General features: G+C 39.4%; 1 protein-coding gene across 1 annotated transcript in view; it reads left to right on the forward strand.

Annotated features, from left to right (window-relative positions):
• The first annotated feature begins 500 nt into the window (after positions 1 to 500).
• CNOT2 (CCR4-NOT transcription complex subunit 2) overlaps positions 501 to 24,110 on the forward strand; it is an 81,047-nt gene continuing 57,437 nt past the window's right edge. The window contains exon 1 of the mRNA XM_062492025.1: positions 501 to 615. The gene's annotated coding sequence lies outside the window, so the exon portion shown is untranslated. The remainder of the gene's footprint in view (positions 616 to 24,110) is intronic.

A 24,110-nucleotide genomic window follows, 5' to 3' on the forward strand; every position in this document is an offset into this window, starting at 1 on the left:
GGAGTTGACAGAGCAGGACCACAGGAGATGGGACACCACCTCTAGAAGCTGGAGCGCTTCCCAAGGGAGCACGTCCACCCGGGGTAGGTCTCCACAGGCCCCCGGCAGCCCCACGGGTGCAGGGGTGAGGGGAGGATCGGGAAGCCCCGCTGTGCCCTGACCCTGCTCGCCCCCACGCCCAGATCTAGCCCGGCGCTCCAGGCCTGAGCGCCGCCCTCTCCCCTCACAGAACGGGATCTGAACCGGGCGCGTCCCCGGCCAGCAGCGTCTCAGTGGGGCCGGCGGAGAGCGGCAGCATCCGGCAGCCCCGCGGCCTGCGGGCCCTGCCCCCAGCACTGGGCCGCGTCTCCCGCGAGAGGCGGAGGGAGAGCAGGCGAGGGAGCCTCGCTGCTCCTTCCTCCTCCCCTTCCTCTCCGTCCCCCTCAGCCGCTCCGCAGGGCCGGGCCGTTGCGGGCGGTGCGGCAGCGCTGCCCCCGCCCCTCGGCGCTGGCGGCCGGGCCGAGCGGCGGCGGGGTCACGGCGGCGGCCGGGTCAGAGGGTAAAGGTTGCTCCCCCAGCATCCTCCGTGCTGGATACTCAGCCATCTTGGATTCGCGGGACAAGAAAATTCATGCGGTGAGTCCGGCCCCGGCCGCCCCTCCCCGGCCCCGCCACTGACCCGGGCCTCGCCGCCGTCCCGGCCACGGCCCGATGTGGGAGGCCCGGGCGGCGGCGCGGCCCTCGGCGGGGCTCGGTGGGCCTGGGGCCGCCCCACCGGGTTTCCGTTTGCTTTTGTCTCCGAGGGGGAGCGGGGGGGACGCGAGGCGCCCGAGCCGGGGGCGCAGCCGCAGGCCCGGCCCGGCCTGCCGCCCCCCGCCCTCCTCCGCGGCCGCCGCTGGCGGCGGCCCCCGGGCGCCGCTCCGGGGCCGGGCGAGGCCGCGGCCTGGCGGTGTTTGGGCCCCGCATCCCTGCGGCCGCCGTTGGCAGCTCGCCCTGCGGCCCGCTCGGCCCGCCCGGCCCGCCCGAACGGCTCCTTCCCGCCGCCGATCCGCCGGCTTCTCCCAGGCTTCCTCCGTCCCTCCGAGCCCGACCCCGCCGGGCTGCACGGCCGCCCGGCCCCCGCCCGCCGCCTTCCCCGGGCCCGCGCCGGGGCAGCGGAACCTGCCGCCCACGGTCGGGGCTGTGCCGGCCCCGCGCTCCGCCGAGCGGTCGTGCGGCCTGCGCCACGGGCCCCGGGCGGAGAAAGGGGGTGAGACGAAGGTGCTTCTGGATGGCTTTCGGTTGAAAATTATATATATATATATTTCCCTTTTTTTTCGCCTGCGCCTGTTTCACTCTCCTCCTGGCGGCGGTTAAGGCGGTGTGTAAACAGGTTCTGGATTTGTCTCGGACGTGTTTGTAAAACAAACTTGAAAGAGACCGAAGAAACCAGCCTTCCCCTGCCCGCCTAGGCGGCGATGACAAGCTCTGGCGTGAACCTGACCCGTGCTGCGAGTGGAGGTGGCACAGGGTGACAGGTTAGGGATAAGAGGGGGACAGTAGGGCAGTGGGGAAAGATGCAAGGAACAGTGTTGGCAGTCTGGTTGGTGTATGTGTGCTCCTGGTGAAAACGTGGTACCAACTAATACATATTCTAGGTTTTCAGATGGGTTTTTCTTGGTGAAGTTGCAAGAAACTTTGTTTTGGTGGCTCTGTAATGTGGGAGAATGAAAATATGCTTGTGTAAGGTGTTAGTTGCTTCTGCTGCTTATCCACATCTAACACAAGCATGTTTAATTTCTGCTGTCTCTTTTATCAGGGAAAAAGTTGTTTCCAACTTTGCACCGTTTTATCCCCAGGGGAGGATAAGAACTTTCTGTGTATCTTTCATAAATACTTACGTGTGTGTGTGTGTGTGTGTGTATGTGTGAAGGAGACACTCCTGTGTGCCTGCACTGGTGACTGACTGCTAGTCTTAACTCTTTGGCTGGAGAAAGATAGATGATGATCAAACCTGCTGTCTTGTCTGTTACTGGAAAAGTTTCTTTTGAGAAACTTGGATTTGTTTCAGACTGTTAAGACTTGTGAAGACCTGCTAGAGAAGAATAATTGTAGAAGTTTATATTGCAAAGGCATCTTCCTCTGGACCTGAAAGAATTGTGGTGTATGTGTTGATGTACTTTGAGTTCTCTCATGATGATGTATTAATAGAACGTAGCTCACAGAATCAGGTTTTGTGATCCTGAACATGATGTATCTGTCCCATGCTCTTTTTTCTCTTCTTTCTGCCCCCAACTTCCATGGTTGTTTATGTTGAGTATTCAGCTGGTATGCTAAACATCAAGGCGTTGACTGCTTCTGATTTTAGAAAGGGATTTGAATACTCACTTATCAAGAGCTGACTGACTTGACTTGCAAGTGTATTTCCGTTTCATTTTCAGGAAGCTGTTGATAAAGCTAAGAGTGTAGTAGTAGATAAACCTTGTCTACACATCTCTTCTAGAAACTTAAAATTGCTGTCAAAGTAGTCATTGTTATTGCAACCTATTTGTGTGTCAGGTCTGTCAAGAAATGAAAGAAAAGTCCTTGGCTAAAAGCTGAAAATAATGAAACCCCAGAAATTTATCTTAAAAAAACGATTTGAATTCTCTTTGACAGAATCCAATTTTAGATAATTGTTATTTAGTGGAAAAAATAGGACAATTAGTGTGTCCTAAGGTTTGATGCTAAAAAATTGTCCCGTAAGTGGCTGTTTCCACCTGAAAATCTTGGTCTTTACTTCATTTGCTTCATACAGAAATTCTGTGCGCCTGTAGCAGATTGGTAGATCTCAGAAACTATTTCTGTTTTATTTTTTGTTTCTAAATGCATTTCTGTCTGGATAGAGATTTGCTTTGAAATCAGGAACATAATTGCTTTTTTAGCCTCTTTTGTAGCTTTCTTAAAAATTCAAAATTTTATTGCTTATTGTTTATCATTATTTATATTAAAAATTAATATTCGTGTTGATGCAAGGTCTGTTGTGTAGTAATTGCTAAGTTGTAACCTCATTATGGTTTTAAAGGGAACTTGTATCATGACTTTGATTATTCAAAAATATTTTCTGCCTCCTTCTTTTTATGAACTCAGAAAGTGAATAGAACTTTAAAATGCACCGTATTTGAATTAAACAGAGGTTTCTATCACCTGTCTTTCTGACTGTCTGAAAACTGAAGAGAAATACTGAATGGCTTGTTTGCCTATGAAGTAGTGTAGAAAATGCACCAAGTACAGAATTATGTTCTAAAGGAAGTAGGCCCCTGTATCTAACTTTTTAAAATTATGTCTTCTCTTAAAGCTGTATTGTGCTTGAATAAAAGGCATCTTAAAAATGTGTTATTAAAAAAAATAATTCTTAAATTCTTGACAGAATATTTGCCACATTTGTTGTGTGTGTTTCTAAATGTTAACTTAAAGCCCTTTACTAGTTTCTATAGAAGTACAATACCTTAGGAAGTCAAATCAGTATTTTTACAAGAGATTTAAGTGATTGCTCTGTAAATGATACAGTTTTTTCCATTTGAAATTACTGTTAATGCAGTGTGTATGTACATTTCAAGGATTGACAGAAGCATGGAAGTTGAAGTTAGGTCAACTTTGCTTTATCTGAGCTTTTGAGACATAAATAAGTAAAAAAAAAAAAAAACCATTCTGCTATACAGCAGAAATCTGCTAATATATTTGCTTTAAATTTATGTCTCAGTTGTACTGCACTGAACAATTCAATACAACTCGTTTCAGTTGTCTTTCCTCAGCAGAATTGGCATTTTTTTCCCTTTTTAAAAATTTCTTTCCAGATGTGCTTTAGCACATAGATGCTGTGTGTGTGTGTGTGTCTTGCTGGTCTCCTGACCCCTGTTCCTGGAAAAGTATATGAACACCTGAAAGTTTGTGTTGAGAGTTAACTTTATGCATGAGTGTTCAGGATGGATGGTGCATTTTGACAGCTAACTGTGATTTTATGAGCATTATAATAGTGTAGGAAGAATTGTGTCAAATGAAAGTACTGCACAGTAGGACATTTTAAATTGTCCTTGTGGAATTATTTTGGTTTTGGAGCAGGTGTGTATATACCAAGCTTAGTCTGTGCAAATGAACAGGAGATTCTTACATAGGATTGAAATATTTTTTTGCATTTGTATATGCAAAAATGAAGAGAAACCTAACCAAAAAACCAACAACCCAGCCATAACGTGTTCATAATAAAGAGCTTATAATATATATTTTATTTTTCATTTTCAATACTGTCATAAAATAGAATGTTTTTGTTGTGGTGGTGCGCACTAGCTCATCCTCTGGTCTGGTTGTGTATTAGGCTTCAAGTCAAGGTGTAAGTGGTTCTTGCCCAAAGGGGTTACTGAGAACCCTTAATTTGTCTTGCTCTAGCATTGGTTGTTAGTAGCATTACAGAAAACTGTGCATTATTTTTTTCCCAACTTGGTTACTCTGCCATCTGATTGCTTTTTGCAGTGCTAATATGTGTAATTTCACAACTCTACATTTCCTTGGAGGATTTATTTCAGATTTTGCTGGTAGGTTAAAATTTGATTATCATGAAGAGTTTTTTCAGACCCATCCTCCTCTTGCTAAATTGCAATGCAAGAGTTGTTAATCAGGAATTCAGTAAGTAAACCATTGTTTCTTCCTGTTTTCCTTTTGATTTGGGATAATTTATGGGGAATTATTTTAAGTATTATCTTTTACCCCCCATCACTTGGGATTTTTTTCCCTAGTTTTTTCGGTTTATTGAACTTCTGAAGCATTTTTAAAAATCCTCTTTTCAGATTTCTTTATGCGTTTGAGGTCGATCAATGATGTTTGAATATACTTTGTTGAGGTCAGGTTATTCATCAAAAGGTGTAGTTTATTTAAAATGAAAACTGGTATAAAATGCTGCTGTATTTGCAGTACATAAAATGGAAACTCTTGCTTTGCATTGCTGCTGCTGAGCAGACAGTAATCCAATAGGCTGAGCTGGACCATGCTTTCTGTCCGAGTTACCTACTGAAGTGATGGGTTACTCTGGGTAAGTCATTTAACCAATTGATAGCCAAGTTCTAGTCCATGGTAAGAGAACAGTTTCCTGTGTTTTACTTGCCTGGTTCAGGATTTCTATGGAACCACATACCAGTAGCAGTTAATACATATGGTTGGCAAAAGCAATATTAACCCCCCCCAAAATGGCCCTGTACCAAGTTCAGTAGGTTGTATTGTATTGTTGGTTGTGTTAGTTGTGTTGTTTGTCCTTACATCTTTCAGAATGGTATGTCCTCAATATTTTCATTACAGTCTAAATATGTGTGCATTTGGAAACAATAGGAGGGAGTTTTCAGGCACCAGAAGGAGGCAGTTGGATTCATTATGGCCAACTATTTTTAATTTTAAAGTGTTAACATTTATATTTGTAGGCAGTACTGTGGCAAACAAGTTTTTCTAAAGCTGTCTTTCTAACACAATGATAACACAATATCATATATTATCTTTTCTGTCAAAGGGTTGTAGGAAAATACCTATCCTGGTGCAAAATGAGCAATGCTTGTGTCAGTGGACTGTATATTTGTCTTGCAGTCTATATAACTATGTGATTTTTTTGCTTTGAGCTTCAAGGGAATAGTATTTTTCCCCTTCCTGCTTATGAAAACCTTGCATTGTTTGGGACAGAATGACTATTCCTTGTAAGCACTTTTTATTGGAATTTTGAAAACTATTCTTGCAAATGAAATATTGCCAGAGAATTATAATGATGGAAAAAATGTCTGCCAACCTTCCTTCTGTTGCTCTGCTGTGTAGAGGACTTGTTTGGGTGTATGCTTGAAGTCTTCTACCATTCAGTAGTGATGAGGTTTGTGAGACAGTACTTGTTGCATATAAATATTTATTTGTTTAAAAAGTTATAAAACAGAAAAATAGCTGTGAAGCTGATATTTTATGTAATGACTGAGTAGGCTAAAAATGTATAGAAGAAGAAGAAGAAGAAGACGACATAGACATATAGAACATATAGAAGACATTAATCTCTTGAATGTCTGTACCATGTGTTGTGATGTGGAGAAGTGGAAATCTGAAAGGTTTTCAAACAGAAATCAGATGTAAGCAGTGTGAACTTTTGAAAGACTTACAAGGTGATGAGCAATTCTGAATGTTAAAGAAACTTGTGATACAGTGTCCACCTGTAAAACTGTTTAAACGCAAAAAAATCTTTTTAATGATGTGTTTATTTTTATTTATTTATTTATGATTGTTTATTGCAGTGTTGGTACTGGTCCTGATACTTTGCTGTTTGGTGTACTTTTCCTAACATGTCAAAAGCACCATTGTAAATTAGAAAGGTACTGTATGTTGAAATCTTAATTTGTTGGCTTATTTTGTGGATGTGGATGCACAATTCCAGTAAGATGAAATTTATTAAGTTCAGCGTTACTCATGAGAGTAAGTCAGTATCACTTTATTTCATGGTGGAAGTTGAAGTAAATTCAGGAATTCAGGTTCCTTTGCTACTGTGGTATGGAATTTATTTTGTTTGTTTGTTTGGGGTTTGTTGTGGGTTTTTTGTGTGTATTTTGTTTTTTTGTTTTTGAAAACTTTGGCATTTTCATTTGGATATGTTTTGGACAATAAATACATGTCTTGTTTCCCCCAATTTCCTGGAAGTATAGTTTGGCAGGAACATAAATATTGTGAGGCATGATGGAACAGGGACTATCAAAATTTCTTGCAGGGATAAAATTTAGTTTCCAGGAGTTTGGTGCTCTTCTAAGCTTACCTTAGGTCAGTGTATGTTGTGAATATCAGCAGTATATGGTTGATGGCAGGTAGTATTTTCACTGGGATTCCTGTTTTAATTAGGAATTCACAAACTCTTAATGTTAGTTGTGATCCTAACATGTTATTGTCTCTGAAAGACACGTAACTAGTTTAAGTGTTTGTTTGTTTGTTTAGGCAACTGGCAGTTTTTCTATGGTCCACAGGATAGATTCAGTTTGAATTAGGTTTTATAGCAAGAGTTCAGCTAGTCTTGAAAACTGGGATGGCCAAGTGTCGGTCTGGTTGGTAACCAGGAGTGGCTCGGTAAGAGCAGGCATCTTTAAGTCCCCCTTAACAATGCATTCCAGTGTCCAGCTGCTGGCCTTTTCTATACTAATGAATACCTGCATCTGCTGAGTCCAGTTATTAAAGCAAAACCATTCTGTGCAGTGTGTATTAAAACTTAGTAGACTAAAGTTACTCCACAGGCCCTGGTGTTAATGTACTTAGAAGAGAACCTGGAGAGGGGTAATAGCAGCTGCAAATGATAAATGGTGGCAGTAAGTGAATAAACTGTTGATAGTAGAATGTGCTTCATGGCTTAATTTAAGTTTGTGTCTGCAAGAAACGTAAACATTTAAGATAAGTTGTACATAGGTAACCCACCTTTTGAGTTAACTCTAAAGTTAAGCATTTATTGAATTTATATAAATATGCTTCTGTATGGAAACTGAAATCAGAAGGAGAAGTTAAGATTTGAATTATGGTCCTACAGACCTCATAAAATTCTGTCTAGGTGAAAGAAGGAATTTCAGGTCTGTGCACCCTCTTGAAAAGAAATAGTCATACATAATCTGGTATGTATTTGGTAGGATGGGGGCTGGTTAAGCATCCTGTAAACACATGCAGACTTTCAGAGTGTGTCTGTACCACAACTTTTCCCTGAAGTGGGGACACAGTCAAAGAATTGTGGAAAAGAATGAAGTCGAGGGTTATAATGGTTTAAGTATTAAGAAACAGAAAAATTATTTAAGAAACTAATTTTTATTAATTCTGCTGCTCATAGCAAAGGCCTTTATGATTAGGGTTTTTGTGATAGGGGTTTTGTGTTTTGTTTTTTTTTTCTACATCTGCTGAATGTCAATTGAATTTTACGGTCTCAGATGGTTCAGTATTTTTGGGACTGTCAGGAGAGAGCTTCAGTCTGAGTCGAATCTAATATTCTGCTTCAACTGAGCAATTGTTCTTTGTGCATATTGGTGTAACTGTCCATGGCTCTGCAACAGATTCCAGTGTAGTACTTAATTTTGTAATGTGCTTCTAAAAATACGTGCATAGTCTTATGTAACATATCTTGTATTGTTAGCACCTAGAGGCTTTATTGCCACTGGTATGAAGTAGAACACATCCTACATAAGTTTTGATTATGGGTATTTACATCTGAAATACTTTCTCTGTCAGTGTCTATGGTCAAAGGCCAGCTGTGATTTAGGAATGAGTGGTAGTTTCAGGGATATCAAATATCTTGTTTGCATGGTGAAGTATGTTACTCCTCTGCATATCTGAGCAAAACAACAGTTGGAAAGGTACTATATAGTTCAGTAGAGATTTGTTTCCCTTAAGAAACTCTGTGGATTCCTGCTTACAGGTAGGTGCATTTTCTCAGAGCCCTCACTTAATTCGGCTGTGCACTGCAACTGTAAGAGTTCTGTAAGTCTGTGAATGCTGCAGACATGAAAATGAGATGTTAATCATATTAATGCACCTTTGAGAGCAAACTCAAAATCTTGAAAAGAAGGGTGACAGTTATGATCAAATTACACTGTTCTGTTAGTTTCTGTACACCTCTTGCTGTAGTCTTAGCAATGTTTTGATCTCTTTAATGTGGCTTTTCTCACGCTTTTTAAATTCAGGCTGCAAATAACATGTTAAATTAGATAATAAAATGCATCATGTCTTGCTGATAGGATGACACCTGTACAGAACAAACTTGTCATATGTAAATAATTTAAGGGACAGAAATCAAATGTATCAAGAATTGCAGCTTTATCTGAGTAACTTGGTTCTCATTTTTCACCAATTCTTGAAGTAGGTGCTATGCTCTTAGGTTGAAATTTCAGAGTAGAGGATTGAAAGTTCATCTCAGAGTTTGAGGCCAAAATGGAGGCAATCATTCTTTATTCTGTTAGTGTCCCTCTAAAAATTAATTTTCTGTAGTGTTGTTTACTGACACCCCAGATGCTTCACTTTACAAGGTCCTTCTCTTTCCCTGAGAGATCTGGTACTTCAGTGAAGAATGAATTCAAAGGGATCTGAAGAAATAGATACTTGTAATACTAAACAAACAGGTAATCTCTTGATTAGGTTGCATCTTTAACAATAAATGAGATGTTTGTAGATGCTTTTAATGATTGTTTTGTCTGAACAATTTGAATTATTTAATTTTCTAGCAATATCTAGGCCAGGTTTCCATAACTTCGGGACAGGGGAAGCACTGTCAGCCCTCAGACATTCTTGTCAGCTGTGGAGGTAATCTGGAAAGATTGAAAATGTCAAGCTTGGTATTTATGACACCAGAAGCCCAAGCTTCAGTGTTAGGGTTACCCTTAACCAAGGTATGGGTTACCTTGGTCCATCCTGAGGCCAAACAGCACATATATATATTCAAGTAGTTAGATATGTGCCGTTTTTAAGTGTATAGGCTTTGTTCTTTGTGCAGAAAGGCTGAGGCTGTGGCCGAGCCCTGGTGCAGCAGAGATGCACCTCTGATAGGCAAGGAGAAGATGGGCAAGGGAGGGAAGTATCCCAGAGAGGAAGAACCTGTGTGCAGACAGGTTGTTCTGATCCTGGTGTGTCAGCCCAGGCCTAGCCTGTCAATACTGTGCTTGTAGAGAAGAAATGCAGTATTGTTGTAGCAAATAAGCTCTTCTGTCTGGTATTATTTCCTCTTTTTCTTGAGTAAGAGTCCAGGGAGCCAAATGAAAGAATAATGCATTGGTTGTGTATTTCAGAATTTTTGTGCCCAGTCTTTTTTTTTTTTTTTTTTTTAAGAGTGTATCCCAGAGTTTGCTCACCACAGCTGTCTGTCATCTGTTTGTTCACTGGTAAGAGAAGACTGCTAACATGAGGTACTGAGCCTTCTTGGCCTGGTTTGAGTAGGGCTCTGTCAGGAAAATGTTGGTATCACCGGGTTCATGGGGTATTGTTAAGTGAAAGGAGTTTAATGAAAAGAATGTGCCATTTATTTTTGTGTATCAGTACACACTTGTTATTTTAAACACTTAATTGTTCTGTTAATATAATTTATTTTTGTGAAGTTACTGTGTTTATCCCTGGCTCATCATATAACTTGCTATTTATGAAAAGTTTCAGAGTTTTGTGGAAGATGGCATAACCTCCCTTTACTATCTAATTAAGCAAAACTTTGAAGTTTTATGTGAGGTTATTCAATATCTACCTTTTTGACTTGCAGCTTATAGAATATAGTCTATTTTATTGATTAATGCAGCGTCAGAATGAGCTCACATCCCTCTAATGTTGCCCTTGCCATGGCACGCTGTAAAATTGTGGGGATATGTTTTGATCCTTCTGAGATATGAATATTTTGGTGGTGAACATGTTTTCTGTAAAAACTTATAGTCACTAATAATTATAGTGACACTCTAAAGTGTCTGTTACTGTTTTTACTGGAAAAGCAAAAAGTGCATAAGACCACAAGAGAATGACAGATTTTGCTTGAAAGGTAAGCTTCTGAAATTGTTATGCATGAAGACCATTCAGAATAATTCTGTTGTCAGACTAATAGTGAAACAGGAAAAAAGTGAAAATGTTCTTGCTTAATCAGTTGCCCTCACACTTTCAAGTGTCAAATCCAGAAGACATACCAAATTTTGCCTTGGTTTGCAAAAGAAAATTTCTTTCTTTGGTGTGTTTCTTCTGTATGAATACTACTGTGATAATCCTGCCCACAATATAATTTTTTCTTTTCTTTTGTTTCTCTCTCCTCTCTATTTTCCTCTCAGAGGTGAGAGTCCAGTGGTGGTAAGGATATGGGTGGTAAGGGTGCTAGCTTAAAACAAGATAGCTGCTAATAGAATGGGTTCCACAGCAAGGCCTTGTCATTCCCAGGAAATGTCACCAGATCCTGCTCCTGTCAGCAGTCTGACTTCTGTAGATGCTGCCAAACTGGCAATGTAAAATGGGCAAAAAATCAGAATTATAAATGGTAAGATTACTAATGAAAATGTGTCCCTTGAGTAAGAATGGGACTCCTAGTGATACCTTGTAATTGCACATCTGTTACAAGAAGCTAATCTGAATTTGAGGTTTGGAGTGATAGAAATCTATGGAACACTACTGAGATGGTAATATTCTTCACGTATTGGTTCTTTTATATCAAGTATGCTTTAAAATCTTAGCTATTAGAAGTTGAACTTTTTTTTTTCACTTAGTGTGAGAATCTTTGAGTTGGGTTAGTACATAAAGCTGGAGAGGAGAAGCTCCCATCAAGTCAGAAAGGAATATAGACACATTATGCTAAGGACTAAATTTTTGTCTGAAGATAGGAGTTTAGGTAAATGCAAGACACTCCAGGTAGCCTTTTTTTGTCTCCTGTACGCCCAGAATGCCTCTCGTTTTTTGCCTTGGGTATTACGATTTGTTGGTTTGTTTTTGTTTGGGTTTTTTTTTTTTGTGCTTTTCTTACTCTTTCATCACTTCTTTTCACTGAGTTCTGTTTCTTCCTCCACAGTTTAAGAAATTAGAAAGTGAACTTTTGGATCATCTCATTGTTCTTCCTGATGCTTGGCTTTTGTATTGCAATGTCAGACTTGTCTCATTTTCCGTTCATAAACTGAGAGGGATATAGATCCCTGTTTAAATGAATGTTTGAAGTTTTCTTCCAAACAAACCCCTCCCTCAGTACATAAAACCCTGCTTCAGTGGCTATTAACATTGCAAACTTAAGGGAGTCTGAATTTAAGGAATGCTGGAATGAAGGGGTTTTTTTTCCCATCTTAACTCGGGTTCCATCTGTATGTCACCATTACACAGTTTTTTTTTTTTTTTTATCAAATTGTGTTTTCCCAAGAGCACTCCTGGTCTCATTGGTCAGAGAGGTTTTATGGTGTTCTCACACTGAAGCTTTTCTTTTTCAAGCCTGTTGTTCAGATCATGCTATCCAAAATTATAGGAAAACATGGGATTAATGCTTTCTGTCCGGTTTCTTCATTACAGTTTCATGAAAGTGCTTTATAATATGTTTTAGAGAAGTTATATTTTTATATTGCCTCATTGAAGTGACAGCCATGCATTACACATAGAGAAACTTAGACATTGGCTTAGTATTTCATAATAGAAATACCTTAATTTAATTTGAAGCTGTGAATAGTTAATGCTTCTCCATTGACTCATAAATTACTTCAAGCAGAAGGCACTTGTGAAAATCTGTGTGGCTTTAAAAAAAAAAAAGAAAATACAAACCTTAATGGACAGATGTAAAATCGGTTTACATATGTGGCATTTAAACATCTTAGCTAGACATGTTTTCTTTCTGCAGTCTCTGTGTCATTAATTAGAAGAGGATAGAGGTAGATCTTGACAGTGGTCCCTGTTCCATTGGGCAAAAGAATGGGAAAATCCAGAAGGGGTGGGTCCAGCATCTGAGGCTCTGCATGCTGTAGTGTTTGGGTCTTTGGGACTCTCTGCCTACCCATCAGCATCTTACACATCTGTCTCTTTCTTCCTGCAATTTCTTTTTCTGTTCCTGTTCTGAACACCAGTTTCTCTTCTGGTTTCTTCCTCCCCTGTGTTCTAGCTATTCTTCTGATAGCACCCAACTGGTATTTAAGACAATGACAAGCATTTCTCAGTCCTGCCTAGGATTGACTGGTCCTTAGCTATCTCATGGCTAAGCTTGCATCCACACCATTGCACAGCACTCCTGTGCAAGAAGGGGAAGTGTGTTGTAGGTCAGCAGATCTGGGTGTAGCACATGAGCAGGGTGGTGGAGAGCCTTGCAGCTGAAGCAGATTTGAGCAGGTCTCCATTGTGGTGGTGCACAGTGGCTTCCTAAGACAAAACATACTGTACTTGTCACTGTTGCAAAGTATTCAAGTATTACAACATCCCAACAGGCTGGATTTTAAAATATTTTCAGCTGGAGGGAGGTATTTTTCTGTTGGAAAACACTGGACTATCTTAGGTGCTTTATAAAAGAATAAATTTGATCAGTTTGGCCTGAAAGATGGTTAAAGGTTGTGTTTGGTCCTAGAAGGCTTATGCATTCTGTAAATTGGACAAGTGAATGAATATGGAGTCTTAATAACTACTATTATACAACAAAATATTACTGCCTGTGCTTTCTGTAACAATTTAAGTTGGTCTTAATTTAGTAAGACTGAATCAGTATGTTTTCATAGCTTTTTCTTCTTCCTAAGTAGTGCATTGGAAGGCAGTTTTAAAGAAGGCCCAGATTTCATGTGCATGCAATTTATTGTGCTGTTCTGAACATGAAGCATAAGAAGAGCTATAGAAAATTTCTTGAAAATTTAGAAATGTCTTAAACTTTAAATAACAGGATTTTCTTCAGAATTCTGAACTTTGAATTGTACAGTTTTTGAAGGGGGCTATATGCCCAGGATCTGTTCTGAAAATGGCTCTGGACTTAAATGCTTAGAAAATATATTTTTATGCTCTTGAATTTTATTTTATTTTATTTTCTGAAAGGAAGTGTCACTTATGGAAATAAGTTGTTGCCATAGGAAAATTGCTGATATTTTTAGAAGTGGATTGGAAAGCAGCTGTAACTTCATAGTTAAGGAATGACTACCATTTTTTATGTTGTAAATGAAGATACTTTCTGGGTAAGGGTATAGGAGGATTATGTCATGAGAAAAAGGGTGAAGTAATTAAAAGTGAAAGTCTTACAAGAGGGAGGGAATGTTCTCAGGTGAGGTGAAGGTTTTAGTTTTATTTGGTGTGTTCACCTGCATTAAAACTACTGTGAAAATAGTAAAGATGTTTATTTAAGGAATATATGACTCATTTTCTCCACTTTGTGTTTTACAAGTGAGACTTAATACCCAGACTCAGCTGTAAGTCTTTGGGTGTCAGTTATAAGATCCAGATTTATCCCACATATCTTGCTTCACTTACTCTTATTGCTTTATTGCTATTGAGTCTTCTGACTTCAGCTGGCTAATAGGTAGGTATGTAGGCCTCTGCAAGTCCAGGTAAAGAAGTGCAAGAAATTGAGTATCCTTGAAAATGCGTGCATACAGCAGAAGTGAGCATTTGCTCTGTGAATGAATATGGGTAACTGAAGGAGCACATGTGTTATGGCAATGTGTGTAACGGGTCACAGAGCTATCATAAATGTTGCTGTATCCTTGTCCTCTGCTTCAGACTGTGCTTGTGGCAATACACATACAGCCAGTCTTCATGTTGTACAGATATGCTGCAAGTAATAATCAGGGATTTTCACTAGGATGGACTTAAAGGTGTGAGTTGCTGACATGGTGAGTTGCTGAACTAAAACTTCCCATTTTTATGCTTCAGTTTGCAGATAGGGATATTTTTTCTTATTATGCAGGCCTTGGTTTCTCACTGTATTCTGAGGTTTTGGTAAAAATCTTCCTCTGTAAATAGGCAGTAGAAGCTAAACCTGTGCTAAAGCATAAAAACCCTAATAAACCTGGTATCACTATAGCAATTACAGTATAATAATGATTGAGAAACCTTTGAATAATCTTAGAAATCCCCACAAAAACCCAAAACCAGACCCCATGCCACAGTGTACAGTCAGTAGGTTCCCTATGGGATTATGCAGTTTTTGAAGACTGCCTCTACGTGCCTGTGTGAGTATCAAGGTCTCAAATGAGTATATGCTTAGTATATTTTTCTGTTAGGGATCAGTTCTGGACTTGTATTTTCTTCTCCCCCACTCTGTCCTCCATGTGTTGTGATGCTTGTCCTTCTTGATGAAGGGCCTGTATTGAATTATGGTTTGTTTATATTGGTTCTTCACAGGCTGCTTACTGCCTGCTTTTTAGACACAGTGCCTCTGGGATCTTTCCTCTTCAACCTTCTTGTCTGGCAAATCCAGAGTTTGTACTTCAGAAAATTTGTTCAGATTTTTTTGATGGAGAGATGTGATCATTTTTTGATGTATAATTTTATAAGGATGTACAGTGTTGCTTTTGCAGTCTCAATGTGTGCCTCTCCTTTTTTTTTTTTCTTTTTTTTATGACTCAGAACAGTATAAAGTGGATTAGGAGTAGAACATTCAGAATAAAAAGTTTGCAGTCTGTAATTTTTGTTCAATGACTCTGTGTCCTCTCTAATTGTGCACTTCTCTTGAGATTTGTTGTGAGAAGGCTGCTATTGGGCCATCGTGCTGATAATATGACGTTAACCAAGGTAGACTTTGCTTGTAAAAGCCTCCTTAAAATATGAGCTGTAGTACTTGCCACAAGTTTATGTCCTAACAAAGTTCAAAATCAGGCTACGTTGTTTTCCAGTTTTTTCAATATTTTTTATTGTATTTTTTTTTAAATATATAATGTACTTGAGAATCACTGAGTTTTATCAGTGTTAATTTATCTTTCTGAAGTTTTTATTCTGTAAAATGTCTGTTAGGCTTTCTAACTGTAAAAATATGCCTGATAGCGATGGGCTTACATAAACTGGTGGACTTGCTTATGAACAGTTACTTGAATTTGTTTTTTAAAAGAGTTCTGGACCATTAAGAAATATAATGGAAAAAATAGATATGTAAATAGCTAAGGGAGCATCCTTTAGGGCAGCAGACATACATTGCTCTCATATTCATCATGTAACTGACATATGTTCATTGTGTGCTTTGAAGTAGTAAACTACTGACACAATTTCTTTTCTTTGGGGTTTTATCTAACTAAACCAATTAGAAAAGATCATGACACTCTTTCATACTTTATTTTAAACTTTAAAGTTTTGTTACATATGGTTATGAAGATTCTTGAAGGGTAAATTACTTTAAAAGGTGGAATTTCTGTTGTATTATGCATCAGCCTTGCTGGACTTAACTTCAGTATTAAAACCAGTAGTTCCTCAATATTGTAGTTAAATTTAGCTATGAGGATTTTGTGTGTGTGTATGTGTCTTCATCTTCTTACAGAGAAGTCTTTTGAGATTTTTGGATTTTTTTTTTTATTTTTGCTAATTCTTTAGTGAAGAGTATGTGTTTAGTCTTAATTGGCAAGCATGACTTGCAGTCTCCAAACTGATATACCAGAAAGTATATACTCAAAGATTGGGCAGTTGGGTTTTTTTCCATGTAGATTTGTTTTGAGGGATGATGTAACCTGAGATTGTGGCTATGATACTTTTTTTTTTTTTTTTTCAGAATTAAGTAAGCAGTTCTCAAGTGAACATCTTCCTTACAGAACCTTCTTATGGGAAATGCACCAAAATTAAAAGCATGATATCCTTTTAAAAATATCTTTAGCTTCTGTCCAGGTAGAAGACAGAGAGTACTGTCTCCTATTTGTTTCAAAGTACACCGTTGTTAAGTGAACACTTTGGATTATTGGGATGCTTAAAACGACCTGATGGGCTTTCTAAGTAAGGTCTTGTCTCTAATGTCTCTGTTAACCTGTTAAGTAAATAAGGTCTCTATTAAAGGGTTAACAGAGACATTACTTAGGCATGAAGTCTAGCTTTCCTCAGTTAAATCCAAGGAACTTGCCATAGGGTTGTTGTGAAAAGGGAATGTTCAGGTCCAGGGGTTCCACTGTTGTGGCCGAATTAGGAGCAGGAGAACAGATTTGAAATCTCCTGTTTTGACTTTCAGTGTCCTGGAAGGTACTAGCAGTTGATAAAACAAATACCATTTAAGACTGTAAGGAGGACTGAAAGCTGTTTAAGGGTTTATAAAATGGAAGTTTTTATTAAGCTGTTCTTAATTTATGTGATTTTTTGATTCCTTGCAGTTGGTCTTGCAGCTCACCATTCCAAGGGCAGAGAGGAATAAGCTCTGCCTCTTAGAATTATTTTTACTTACCTGTTATTTCTTGAGAGTGCTGGTGTTAACCATTCATAGCCTGCAAAAGGTGTTTTCTAAAGGCAGTTTTAGTGGGTTTGGCTGAGATGAATTCATTTTCCCACCGCAGCCCTCACAGTGCTGTGCTTTGCTTCAGTGGCTAGAAAGGGGTTGATAACACACCAGTGTTTTGACTACAGCTGAGCAGCTCTGGCACAGCAATCGGTGCTGTATCTCCAACATTTCCCCCACATCAGTAGGCTGGCTGGGGGTGGGCAAAATCCTGAGAGGGGACACAAATAGGCCAGCTGACCCAAAATAACCAAAGGATATTCCATTCCCTGTGGAGTCAGTTTTGATGTAAAAGCTAAGACAAAGAGGAGGAAGGGGGGGCAGTATTTGTCATTTTATGGAGTTTGCCTTCTGCAGAAGTTGCTACATGTGCTGAAACCTTGCCTCCTGGGAAGTGGCTTGCTGATGGGAAGTGGAGAATTAACCTTCTTTTTTCCTCTTTACTACTGCACGTGCAAACTTTTGGTTTTGCTTTAGTAAACTGACTTAACTGTAGAGTTGTTTTCCACCTTACTTTCTCTCCCCTGTGAATGGTGGAAGGAAGAGCGATAGAGCAGCTTGGTAGTCACCTGATGTCCAGCCGTGGCCAACCCGTCACAGAAGCAAAAAGCATTGAATGGAGATATTTTATAAAAATTATGGGAATTAAGTTTTTGGACAATGCAGACTGTTCTGAACAGTGTCAGGTTTTTCTCTTTTGGAAGCAAGACGCAGAAACCATTTATGCAAGATGCTGGTTTCCCCTAGACAGAGATCATGGAAGAACAAATGTAAACATATTCTGTGGTGTCAGCCTTCTGAGTGAAGTATCAGCTGCAGAGCAAGGGCTCTGATACAGCTATGTCTGAGCAAGCTATTTATGATCATTACCAGCGCAAAAAGCTTTGTGCTTCCTTTTTTCTGTGCCTTCATAAATGCTTCCTGGCAAACAATGGTCTGCCAGCACAGGTACCTATATGACAGAGAAGTGAACAACTAAACAAACGCAGGAGATCTGGCCAGTGAGTAAACTGGCTAGAACGTTGCTGAGAGAACCAGTGGAGAAGTTGGTTGGCAGAGCCTGCTCTGATAACTGAGGAAAGTAATTTTTTAACTGTTCCTTGCTAGATAGGCTTGCAAGCACTGCCGTAGGCTCTAACAATTACCTCTGATTTCCAGCAAGGCAGTTGAATTAAAGAGATCTGCTACATCAGGAAAAGAGGAACAAGTTTCTAAAGAGGTATTTCAGGTGGTTTGCTGTGTTTTTCTCCATCTTTAAGCATGATCTAGGAAGTTATTACTGTTCTTAGAAGCTCTCACAGAATTAGATTTTGGAGGTCATAGATGGGATTATTTCATAAATGGAGCAAGAACTTGGCTCGACAATTATACGTGTTGTTGAACTAGGATGTTTTTGGTCTGCTCATGGTGTGACTAATGTGATATTTCTTGGAGTATCCATTGGAAATTAGCTGAGTTGAGGTGAAGTCTAAGATTCTTTCTGTATAGGATGCCTTTTTCTGTAACTGTCTGTAGCAAGTATGCTCCCAACATTTCCAGAATAATTTCAGCATTTTACAAAGATCCCTTAGTTAGCTACTAACCCAAAATAGAACAGTTCAATTGGAATGAGTTTGCAAAATTAGTAGTGGCAAAATTAAGCTTTATGGAGGAAAATCTTCAAATCTGCCATCTTACATGCCTCTCAGTGGTTTTTTTAGTTTTGTTTTGTTCAGTTTTTATCTATATGCCTGTCTTATCCAAAGGTACTTTTCTGATACTTTCTTAACAATCAGATGACTTTTTGTCTTCAAGTGTGTCTGTTTTCAGGAGCCAGACCTCTGTAGTAGCGAGTCCTAAGTCAAGCTCTTGGCTGCTGTAGGCTGAGTATCCATTATAATAGACTTGCAGAATTTAGTTTGCTAAGTATAGCAGTTTTTATAATAAGTTCTGTTTGTTTCACTTCTCAAACTTTAAATGGAGGCAGAAGCTGCATTCTTTGCATTCTATCCATAGTGGGGGAATGAAGGAGGGAACTCGTGCCTTTCAGTAAAGAGTGTAAACCTGGGATTTGCTCTTATGTGGAGTCTTAAAATATGCTAACAATCCTCTGTAACTTTTACTTGTGCTACTATGCTCAGCTGGTTAAGATCTGTCCAGTACTAAAAAAATTCAGTACAAAATTTTAGCTTTAGAGACTCTTTGATAATATGCAAAGGAAGAAAAAAATACTTCCTGTCATGTTAATTCTCATTGCCAGTCTTAGGGACAATGGGGCTTGCAGTATTACCAGTCTTTTGCTCTCGGTGTTTAAATGATACTGTCAGAGACCTATGGGGTTTTTCCCCTGGTCTCAGTTGCTCTTTATGCTCTTGTCAAAGTGAACAAAAATGAATATAGGCATGTTCAATTCAACTAAAAGCGAACTCAAAAAGAGGCCTATTATTTAATAATATTCTTAATTAAACGTGAATTGTTATGCTTTTTTCAAATATTTCAATTTGTTCTGTTACGCTTTGTTTTACGACTGTGTAGAACTTTCAAAAATGTTTTGCATATTAATATTGTAATTTAAAACATACTCAGAGTCCAGATACATATAAGAACAGAGATTATACCAGCATTTATTTTAAATTGATTTGCCATGGAAGGGTTTTGAATGCTTGTTTTGTTACTGTATTGTTAAAGCAGCTATTTTTAAGGGACAAAAGGCTGACAAATAGGTAGCAAGAAGTATTGGAATGGGAGGTAGTCAGGGCTGAAACTATTGGGAAAACTTCCTAAAAATACTATATGTTTTTATATTTAAATCTGTATAAATATCATGATCTCTAGCCTTGACTTTGGGGCATTTTTGGATGCTTTTGGATGATACATATCTTTTGATGTTAATTGTATATAGTCGAGATAATCTCTAGGTCCTTATTTCTAGGTGCTTAATTAAATATTGCAGGAGAAGGATTTAGAATACATCGTAACAATTGTAATGATGAAATTTACTTCGTCAGCAATGTTCTAGTGTGTCTTACCTTAAAAGGATGGCTCTTAATATATTGTAAAATCAAGGAATGCTTAGTATAGCTCCCATTTATGAGTGTGCCTGTGCAATGACACAATTTTAATTACGAGGTTATTGTGCTTTCAGATGTATCTGTGCTTACATTAGAAAGTTATTTTTTTTCTTTAGCTGCCATCTGAATGTTACTAGTGCCTTATGAACTAGTGAGTGGAATTACTGTTCTGGTCCATCAGGAGATTGTGTGTGGAGTAGCACAGGCAATACTGAAGCAATAATTAGACCCGAGGAGTTCTTGCATGATCACCTGCAATACATCAAAAGAAAAGTTTACCATTTAGCTATTCCAGTTTAAAGAGCAAAAGACTGAATTGTTCACTGACTCGAGAACTGAACAGGTTTATGAGAAATGAAATGAATAAACTTTATATTGTTTCTGAGTACTTTGGATTTGCCGATCAAGAGTAAAAAGGTATTTTCTAATCAAAGGAAAAATAACCTGGACACTGATCAGCTGGAAGAGATGTGCAGTTGGCTTAATTGTCAGTACTACCTTGCTCCATCTTACTAAATGAGTGTAAAATCTGGATGGGCCCCTGTGAGGAGTAATTATAGGCTTATTTTTCATGGTAAGTGCAGTTAGATTTTTGTAATTTTGATTGAGAATTGCAAGTGCTCTGCAAAGCCTAATTTCTTTTATCCATTAACCACTGTCTAAATGTAAGCAGTAAAGTCTCAATTGTTAGTGTACCTGGCTGAAGACAGTTCTCAGTTAAACATTCTGTTACAAGAGACTGCTGTGATATTTAGTTGAAACACAACTTTTTTGAAATTCCCATATTGAGGATATGTTATTGCAGGGCAGTTATATATTGTGATGCTTTTTAAAAATATTTTTCTCCTTGAATTTTTTTTCCTTGCTGTTTGTATCAAACAAGAGAAGGGAGAAATTAAGAGAAAGGTGAAAGTCTCTTCTACAATCCTTGTTCCCTCCTTACAGAAAGGGGTATGGATGCAACTTAATTTTCGTACCCTACTTTAAAATAGTCTGGGCCCTATTGGTATCAGTAAAATTCCCTGTGTGTAAAAGCACTTGCTTTGAGGAAGGGATTGGCACCGATCCCAAACTAAACATAGCTTAATTTAAGTAATGAGTTTCTGATTTGACTTCAGTGAGGTTCGTTGTGTATATAGCATTTTCACTTTAAGAGTATGTTGTGTAAAAGTAAAGTAGAAGAGTGTTTGAAAGGGCACTGGTGATTTAAGTTGGTATTTTCCAATAATGCATTTTGAATACTTTACCATGAGGCCTTTTTATGTATTCAAAGATACTTCCCCCCCCCCCCCCCCCCCCCCCCCCCCGCATCTCACTTGCTGATTTACAACTTTCAGCAGAAATCTTTGCTAGTCAGCAAAGGTATTTTGCTGCTCTATTCTCCTGGAGCACCTTGTGCTGTCTGCTGTCTCTTCAGGGGCAGGGTTGTTACCCTTGTTTGTCGCTCTTGTACACTGGTTGGTCTGGGCTCTTGTTGGTGGGAGTGTACGAGCAGAGCAGGGCATCCATGAATGAACCACAAAGGGCCTGTAAGCATGAAACCAGTGATCTGCAAAGTGCTCTCAAGCGAAACAAGCACAAAGGCTAATGATATTTTGAATTAACTTTTCTCAGTGATTTGGCATTTGTTTGCTAGCAGGGCTGATAAGAGCCACTGATAAAGCACTGTTTCATGATTTCATAAAGTCCACAAGGGATATTTAGTGAAGTCGTGTGCTCTTGATTCTCTACAGAGCATGTGTATATTAAGAGTGAAGGTATATCTCCTTACCTTTGTTTTCCTGAGTCCTAATTAGGAGATATGTAGCTATTCATCATGAATTGCACTTTTATTTTGCTCTGTTATTGTTACCATATTACTGTAAAGTAGCTCTACTGACAACCTAAAAAATAAGGGCATTCTGGAGTTATCTTAATGTCCGCTTAAACATCAGTGGATAAAATTCTTGAAACATGCATGGGATAACTTACTGTGGTGTTGAGTTCAATGGAACAATTGGCAAAAAAAGATACACCCATGTCTGGGCTTTGTCATTCAAATAAATTGGACAAAATGGATCTTCATCAGTGCCTGTCTGGGCTAGACTAGCACAGGTGTGTGATTATAGCTCCATGTAAATATATGATGCTTGAAGAATTAAGCAGGAGAAAACTTGGCAAAGTCAGAATCTATTAGATGAAGTAGAATGAATTCAGTTTCAGTGTATGTGTGAATTGATTTAGCTGCAATGGTGTATACCGACCAACTTCAAATAAAAAAGCAGGAATATTGCAGATGTGCTGAGGTGAGTCTGTTGATGTGTACTGAACTCCCAGTGCCCAGGGGCTGAGTTGTTGCTGGTGGTACTGTCTTGGTTCTGTTTCTGGATATGTTGTGCCAGCAGCTACATGTGCTCTAAAGCTGGAGATTGGACCCTGCATGCAATATTTGGACAAATACTTTGTCAATGTGTTAACTTACATGCCAAAACATCTAATTGAATGTAATATTCCTTTAACTATACCAAACAAACAAAAAAATTATTTTTGCACGCTTTTAACAGATGTGAAGATTGCTTTACCTTTGAGGCATGAGTCATGTAGGTGTTCACACAGAGATTCTTGTATACTTCCAGCTATTTGAATTAGAGACCTCTTCTATTTGTAAGTGGTATTTAGCTGGAGTATTCTTGGTGCCCTCCCCTGTTTGCTGACAACACTTGGCTATTTTTGCTTTTCCCTGAGCTGCACAGTTTTTTCCTTGGAGTTTCTGGCCTTCGAAACTACTTGCCCTACTTGTCATTGGCATTTGTGGTAGTGGCTTTGTGGTCTCTTCAAGCTTTGTGTATTGTAGGGCAGGCTAAAAGATGGTGGCAAGGTGCGAAAGATTCTCAACAGCAGACGAGATGGATGCTTGCTTATTTAACCTGAGCGTGTGCTCCAGGCTGCGGGTATGTGGGGCACAGTTAGTAGATCTTTCCCACATCATCTGGGAATGCAATAACTTTATAATACAATACAGGTCTGCAGTCATCTTTGTCCATCAGAAAGAGTACAATCCCCAGGTGCTAGTAGGATAATGACTTTGCTTCTGGGGTTCAGCTGAAGGCGCAGCAATTGCCAGTGTATTAGACACAGAAGAGGGAAGGGAAGCATCTTACAACCTCACAGATGCTGTACTGTAGCTAGATTGTTCTTACCTGCAGGTATGGTGGAAACACAGCTCTGCTTCACTGCTGATTTCTGTTTCCTTGCCAGTAGGAGAGAAAGGTCAAGAGTTCTACCCTTCTAGGGGGATATTTTTGGTGTTGTCATCATGTCTGGCTGCCTTGACGGTCAGAGAAATTTTAATTGTTAGTTTAGAGTTAGGCAGGAATATAACTGTGTTTTGCCAAAGTGCTTATATCTGTTGTAGAGGCTCTTCTATGCTGTTTGACCTGAAAACAGATGGTCTCTCATGTTGTCAGGTTTTCTAGCTGACAGCATCCTTTCTTTTGCCTCTTATTTTTTAGGATTTTTTTTCCAAATGAGGTGGCTTTTACACTGCTTGGAGACCTCGGCTTCAGCTTTTGCTTATTCTCTTTTCAGACTGAAAGGAAAATAGTCACAGTTGAAGGCTTTATAAGCTTCACCTCCAGCTCTAATGACCCATTTATATGCACTCTGTTGCTGTTAGTGTAGGTGTCCCAGCAGGTGCATATTGCCCACTTTGTCCACCCTGCCTGCAGTTTCCTTTCTCTAAAGTGGGAAAAAAAAGCCAAACCAGACAACCAACCCAAACCTACAACAAACTTTTCTCTCCTGTTCTTGATGCACTTAGCCACAAGTCTTACCAGTCACACGTCCTACAGTTTGTTACTACCTTTATCTGTGTGGAGTTACTGTGGAATTTTGCTGTATAAAATTTCATTGCACTAGAGAGAGAGAATTTTTTACAGCCTGTTTTTTTAATATCAAAAAGGAGGAGAGCGATGAAATGATTTTATTCTGAAGCATTCATCTTCTCCTCGCCCTTTTTCTTCAGGCTTTGTGACTGGCCGTTCTCTTAGCCATTCAGGAAATTTAATTGGTGTCTCTTGATTTAAAGACACTGCAATGGAAATATGAAAGTGAGTGTCATGGAGGGAGTATCTGTATTTTTTAGTGTTGCGGATCTGGTAGCAGTAAAATACTAATTGATTGGCTTCTTTACAGCACTAAGGTATGGTGATGTTTCCTTCAGTGGGAATGAAAGAGTTCTCTTAGCTGAT

Source organism: Cinclus cinclus, chromosome 4 (genome assembly GCF_963662255.1).
Source record: "Cinclus cinclus chromosome 4, bCinCin1.1, whole genome shotgun sequence".
In the NCBI taxonomy this organism is placed as follows: Eukaryota; Metazoa; Chordata; class Aves; order Passeriformes; family Cinclidae; genus Cinclus; species Cinclus cinclus.